At 47.0% G+C, this 7,190-nt stretch overlaps 1 non-coding gene across 1 annotated transcript; it reads left to right on the forward strand.

Moving 5' to 3' along the window:
* Positions 1-2,905: 2,905 nt before the first annotated feature.
* Positions 2,906-3,011, forward strand: LOC120363422 (U6 spliceosomal RNA). The gene has a single exon (XR_005578976.1). It is a non-coding gene; the product is annotated as a U6 spliceosomal RNA (small nuclear RNA).
* Positions 3,012-7,190: the final 4,179 nt, after the last annotated feature.

The following is a 7,190-nucleotide window of genomic DNA, read 5'->3' on the forward strand; positions in this document are numbered from 1 at the left end:
TTCTTGCCTTGTGAGCTGTATCAAATCAGAGGATGGGAACATGGATGCAGGCTTGGGGTCCCTGCTTCCTACCCTAGTTGAGTGCTGGGGGAACTGGCCGTAGAACAGATGCCTCAGATCAACATGGGGGGACTCCCTTCCCACGGTGAGTGCTGGAGTGACTGTGAGCCCTAGTGAAGCTTCATGTGCCCCAGGGTACCAAAGCAGCAGAGCAACGGTGGCCTAGGGGCCTGGGCAGAAGGCCCTGGAGCCAGCTCTGTGACAGGCCCCTACAGATGATAAGGACAAAGAGTCAAAGTTCCCGAGCCTCTATTTCAAAGGAGAGAAGATGCCGATGGCTGGCCAGCAGATTCAGAGAAGGATGAGTTGGAAGGAGAGACCTGCCTGGACTCTACAACCAGAGACCATGGCAAGACGGGGTCCCCTTAGCTGGTACAGCAGGGGCAGCAGCTGATGCCCAAAGACTGCATGGTATGGAGGAGGCTGTCCTCAGAAGAGAAGTGGCCTGCCTCCACTCCGCTGGGCTCCCTAGAGCTGGTGAGGGGTAGGAGAGTGGGTACTTACTGTCTATTCGTGCTAGAGGTATGGGGAGGGTTATATACATAAAACACTCTGAATTCCTCCAATGCCAGAACTAAGATGGAGTGCATCTTAGAAGCCGCATCCACCTTTCTTTAGAGAACATTTCAATCCACAAATAAGGGCTATTTAAAAGCCACACAAAGCTGGGTGTTGTGGCTCACGCCTGTAATCCCAAGGCTTTGGGAGGTCCAGGAGTTTAAGACCAGCCTGGGCAACACAGAAAGACCCCATCTCTTAAAAGCTACATCCATCTCTTCCCACTGGACCAGGGGTCTTCTCAGATCAGCTGCAGGATGCCTGACCTCCCAAGGGGCTGCACATTCTGTATGAGACAGGGTGTCACCAGGCAACAGCAGGAAACCCAGCCAGCCGCCGTGCACTTATGTGGTGATGACTTTACTCTGGAGAGAGGCAGCCGCACTGAAGCACCCCCCTTTCTGCAAGTCAGCTTCTGTGACCTAAAAGAGCTCTGTGAGTAGGGCTGTGGCCTCAGGAGGATTATTCCACAATCCCCTCAAAGTATTTGTTGAAGTTTAGAACCAGTGAGGCCCAGAAATAATAGAATCATCTACATTTGTCTGCCATTAATTCACTTTCACGAGAAGCAAAGTTTTTGGTTTCTTTAGGCCTCAATTTCTTTCTTTCTTTCTTTCTTTTTTTTAATTAATTTATTTTTTGAGACAAGAGTCCCACTCTGTGGCTTGGTTGGAGTGCAGTGGTACAATCTCGGCTCACCGCAACTTCTACCTCCTGGTTTCTAGCGATTCTCCTGCCTTAGCCTCCCTAGTAGCTGGGATTACAGGCGCCTGCCACCATGCCCTGCTAATGTTTGTATTTTTAGTAGAGATGGGGTTCCACCATGTTGGCCAGGCTGGTCTTGAACTCCTGACCTCAAGTGATCCACCTGCCTCGGCCTCCCAGAGTTCTGGGATTATAGGTGTGAGTCACTGTGCCCGGCCTATGCCTCAATTTCTTCCTGCCTCATTGTAGTTATGTCATATTTATTTAATTCTCTAAGTCCCTCCTCAATAGATTTTATTCTACTACTGAAATCCAGTCTGCAGCAACTAAAAGTTGTATAGTGGATATGAAATTTATATAACCGGCCGGGTGCGGTGGCTCACGCCTGTAATCCCAGCACTTTGGGAGGCTGAGGCAGGTGGATCACAAGGTCGAGAGATCGAGACCATCCTGGTCAACATGGTGAAACCCCGTCTCTACTAAAAATACAAAAAAATTAGCTGGGCGTGGTGGTGCGTGCCTGTAATCCCAGCTACTCAGGAGGCTGAGGCGGGAGAATTGCCTGAGCCCAGGAGGCTGAGGTTGCGGTGAGCCGAGATCACGCCATTGCACTCCAGCCTGGGTAACAAGAGCGAAACTCCGTCTCAAAAAAAAAAAAAAAAAAAAAAAGAAAGAAAGAAATTTATATAACCACCATAGTTCAATATCTCAGGGGTAAAAATAAAATGTGACTATTTATTTCCATAAAACTGAACTTATCAATTCAAGATAGCTTTTGCTTTAAAACTCAGACTCTGTGAATCAATAGTCAATTTCTGGATCTTTCCCCTCCTCCCAGGACATCTTCTCCCTGAAGGCCATCGCAGTTCCTATGCAGAGAGAGAGGGTACTGCAGCACCCAGGCGCTGGTGAGAGGGAGTTTCTGGCTCACACTCTTCTCTGCCTTCCGTTGGCATTGACTCAGCCGAAACTTGGCACGCCTTGTCCTCTTAGTCATGCGCTGGCATCTACCACTGTGTCCAGATCCACCGTGGCCTCACGTCACCAGGCCCACACATTCCCAGGTTCCTTTGGCTCTGCAAGCCTGCAGTGCGTGGCTGCTTGGGCACGCTTCGGCATGCTTGGGCACGCTTGGGTACTTTCTCTTCCCCTGCTGGGTACTGGGAGGGCTTCTGAGACACTGACTTCCTTGGTCTCTCACTCAGTCCTTGCCAGGCGGGGGCTTCTCTTACACACTTTCAGAGCCTCTGGCTCACACCCAGGGAAGCGAAGCATAGTTCCCTCTGCACTCAGTTGTTCTTTGACTAAAACGGGTTTTTATTGCCCGCCCTCCCAAACTCAAGCAAGGCCAATGGTGAGGACAGGATTTGGGACCCCCTCCAAGACATTCATTAATACCTGTTTTAAACTTTTCTTGCAATTATCTGTCTTCAGACACGCCTTAGATCACATGACTTAAATGATAAACATGTCAAATATCCCCAAATTAACTTACAGATCCAGTGCAATCGCAGTTAACATTTTAGCTGTAATTTATTTATATATATATATACTTGATGTACCGATTCTAAAATGCATAGGGGTTCTCACCATGGTACACCTATACTAAAATTGGGATAATATAGAGAAGATTAGCATGGCCTCTGTGTAAAAATGACATGCAAATTTGTGAAACATTTTATATTTTAAAAATAAATAAATGTATAGGAAAAAATAAGTTCCACAGGGAGCTAAATCAAATGGTAGAATAAAGAGGGAAGATTGGCCACCAGATAGCAAGACATCCTACAAAGTTGTTTTGAACATGGAAGTGGAGCAGACTAGACCGTTCATAGGTAGCTCTTCGTTTGCCTGTGAATTTCATACAACGTCGAGTTGGCTCCATGGTTTAATTAGGGGATGGATGGATTGTTTAGTAGATGGTGATGGAAAAATGGCAGAGAAATAAAGGATAGAGAAAATTAAAGTTGGATCCTCATTCTAACCCCACATACAAAGGAGATTTCTAGCAGACGAGAGACCTAAATATGAAAGATGAGATCATAAAGTGAACAGGAGAAAAGCATTGCAACCTGGAAGGGGTAAAGAACTCCTTAAACAAGACTTTAAAGTATAAGCCACAAGGCAAATTGATAGATTGGATTACATCAAAATTGAGGATTTCTGTGAACAAGTGACATCACAGGTGAACTGAAGAGATGACGACAGACTGGGGAGAGATTATGAGGTCGAAAAATGACAAAGCATGCATATCTAGAATATACAAAGAACCCCGGATAGTATCCCAAAGAAAAATGGGTGACGTACTCAGACAATTTACAATCGCTCCAGGCTGTGTTTAGAAATCTAGAGAATGCCAATATGCTGGCAGAGGTATGGGAATAAGATTTTCCTGCTGCTGGTGAGGGCACAGGTTGGGGCACTAGCTAATCAAATTAAGTGTCTACTCAGGGGCATAAGTCCGTTAGAAATTCTCACACAGAGCCAGGCGCAGTGGCTCAAGCCTGTAATCCCAGCACTTTGGGAGGCCAAGGCGGGTGGATCACAAGGTCGACAGATCGAGACCATCCTGGTCAACATGGTGAAACCCCATCTCTACTAAAAATACCAAAAAAAAAAAAATAAATAAAAATAAAAAAAAATTAGCTGGGCACGGTGGCACATGCCTGTAATCCCAGCTACTCAGGAGGCTGAGGCAGGAGAATTGCTTGAATCCAGGAGGCGGAGGTTGCGGTGAGCCAAGATCGTGCCATTGCACTCCAGCCTGGGTAACAAGAGCAAAACTCCATCTCAAAAAAAAAAAAAAAAAAATTCTCACACGGGTCCATTAAAGGGGTATGTAGAAGCAGGGGTCAATCCAGGATTTGTGGGGCTTGAAGTTTATGTAATTTGGGGAACCCTATTGTGATATTGTCATATAATAAATAATATATATTTGGTTTCTGCCACTGGTTCCTGACACCTGGCTCCTAAAACCTTTAGAATCTTCGAAGAGATAAGTGTCTTTTTGTATGCAAATGAGATGACTGGGGGCTGGGAGCTCCTAGATAGCTTTGGGATGGAAGTTGGTCACCAAAAGGCCAAGGCATGATTAGGGGATTGGGATTTCCAGCTCCAGCCCACTATGTCCAGTTTGGAGAGAGCAGCTGAAGGTTCAGGTGACCACTGATGTCCAAGGATTTAATCAGTTATGTCTATATAATGACTCCCCCATGGAGGGGAAAAAAAAAAAAAAAAAAGGACACGGCTTGGATGAGCTTTTGGACTACAAAACATGTCTGAAGGTACCTGGGGGGCATACTCGGAAAGGGCATGGGAACTGTGTGCCTCTTCCCATATACCTCACCCTGTCCGTCTCCTCCATCTGGCTGTTCATCTGTATCCTTCGTGACATCCTTTATAAAAAAATGTGTATGTTTATAAGTAAAGTATTTCCCTGAATTCTGTTTGCCACTCTGGCAAATAAATCAAACCCAGGAAGGGGCCTGTGGGAACCCCAATTTATAGCTGGTGGTCAGGAGCACAAGTCACAACCTAGGGCTTGTGATGGGCATCTGAAGTTGGGGTAGGGGCAAACTTGTGGGGCCGAGCCCGTAATCAGTGGGATCTGTGCTGTCACCAGGTAGACAGTGTCAGAATTCAACTGAATTAGAGGACACCCAGCTGGTGTCTGCTGGAGAATTGCTTGGCGTGTGGGCACCCAGATCCCCAAACTGGCTCAAATAATCTCCCAGCACTAAGGCTAAGGGCTGCTGGGTGTAAACATGCCACCAGACCCGCAGAGATGGGGTTAGGAGGTCCTCACGCCTCTGCCAAGGCAAGATCATTCAGTTATGCTTGTTGAGGTAAAATATTTCGCAAGACTTCCCAGTTCGTTTACTTATTTTTAGACATGCCTATCTACTAAGAAGAGTGTTTGAAAAAAGAAGCTCCACAGAATCTTCTGGATGTGTTGGGACTTGCTCCAAGGTATGGGCTGAGGGTTCAGGATGTGCCCCCAGGTCGTGTGCTGAGTTCACCTTCCCCCACTAGTTTTCTGGGAGGGGGGTCTCCAAACTGTTGCTTATGAGGGGCAGTGAAAGCTGGAAACACTGGGCTTCCCTATAACGTAAGGGAAGAAGTCCTGGAATAGACAACAAAGGCCTGAGCTAGGGTACAAGGATGAAAGACCCAGATAGATTCCCCACTACATCTAGTGTGAAGCTAGAACGGATCAACACGCTCAGCAGACAGAGCCACGGTTTGGCAGCGGGGCGGAGGGGTGGGCTATGGCAAGGCATAGACAAGCAGTTCAACCAGCACGATGGTCAGGGATGTCATACAGACATGCTCCCCGAACTGCATTCTCAAGGATGATCCAGTGAGCCAGGCAGGAAGGCACCACCAGGCAGAGGGAGCAGCAGCAGGTGCAAAGGCACAGAGGCCCAGGAGAGCGTGGGGCCTTCGGCGACCTGCAAGAGATTTCATGTGTGTTTGCTGTATGGGGTAGGTGTGGGTTAGGGGAGTGTCAGCAGGGGGCTGACTCACAAGGGGCTGGTCCCCTCCATGCTGATGGGCAAAAAGGAGGCTTTAAAGGTGAAGGTACAAATAGGGTTCTGGAGCCTACAAGCCAAGTTGGGGCAGAAGACAGAGAATGGAAGGTCTTTGTAAGTGAATCTGGTTTGGAATAGCTGGGAGAACACTCCCAGATTTCTTGTCTTTGTGCTCTATTCTTTAAATTGTATTTTATGTGGCAATTGATTTACTGGTACTTCTCCCCAAGTCTAGATAATTATTAAGTGTATGGATTTTGCCAGTATGAAATTAATCTGCTCTGCGGAGCAAATTGTTTGGACACAACATCCTTCAAACTTTGTTTCTGTCCTGGCAGCCCGAGGGTTGCAATAGGAGCTGAATTTAGCCCTAAACTAAGTCTTGGTGGCTAATGAGTCATGGGCAAGGCTGAGAGGTGGGTGGCTCGTGGCCTGCAGTCCCGAGAAAGGGCACAGGGCAGCGCTACTTGGACTTGGGCTTAGCATCTCTGGGTGGCTCACAGGGCAAACTGTCCTGCGGGAGGTAAGTTGTGGTTAAAACAGTTTTAAAAGAGAGGAACGGGAGAGGTGAAGCTTAACTCCTGCTGGGTCCACGGTGATGGTATTATGCTTAGGAGTTGAAAAACGATTTCTCTAGCCCATAGGAACTCAAACTCACTGAAAGAGAAAAAACTTGGCATTGCTCTAGCAAAATTCAAGTAGATGCCACATTCCACTGGAACAATCTAGAATGCATGTGCTGTTTCTTCTATATTGCAGGTCGCATTCTCTGGCAGGCCTGCTTCGCTTGGCAGTAATACTTTTAAAGAGAAATGGCTACATCTCCAGGTTCTGTGCCCGGGGCTGGCGGAGACAAGGAATTAAATTAAAACAGTATTTGAACTTTTAAAAATATTTAAATTGCTGGCTCAGTTCAGACTGGCATTTCTTAAAATAATGGTCTCTACTCACTAAGCTACTGCCAAGGGACCCACGTGGCTGTCCCAGATCCTTGGATTTGGTTAGAAGAACTCTCCTTGCTCATCAAGGTTTCCCAAGCTGTCTCTTCCATTTATCCTCCATGCCTGTGACTTCTGTCATAAGTTCTAGTCCAGCCCATCATCTCACTAGTTCCACGGGACAGCAAGCATTATACATTTTTTTTTCCTTCTTTCTTTCCTTCCTTCCTTCCTTCTTTCCTTTTTCTGAGATGGGACCTCACTGTGTTGCACAGGCTGCTCTCGAACTCCTGGACTCAAATGATCCTTCTGCCTCAGCCTTTTGTGTAGCTGGGACTACAGGTTCATAGGCACAGGCCACCACATCCGGCTAACTTTTTGATTTTGTGTAGAGACG

The sequence above is a fragment of the Saimiri boliviensis genome, chromosome 4 (assembly GCF_048565385.1).
Source record: "Saimiri boliviensis isolate mSaiBol1 chromosome 4, mSaiBol1.pri, whole genome shotgun sequence".
Taxonomy (NCBI): Eukaryota; Metazoa; Chordata; class Mammalia; order Primates; family Cebidae; genus Saimiri; species Saimiri boliviensis.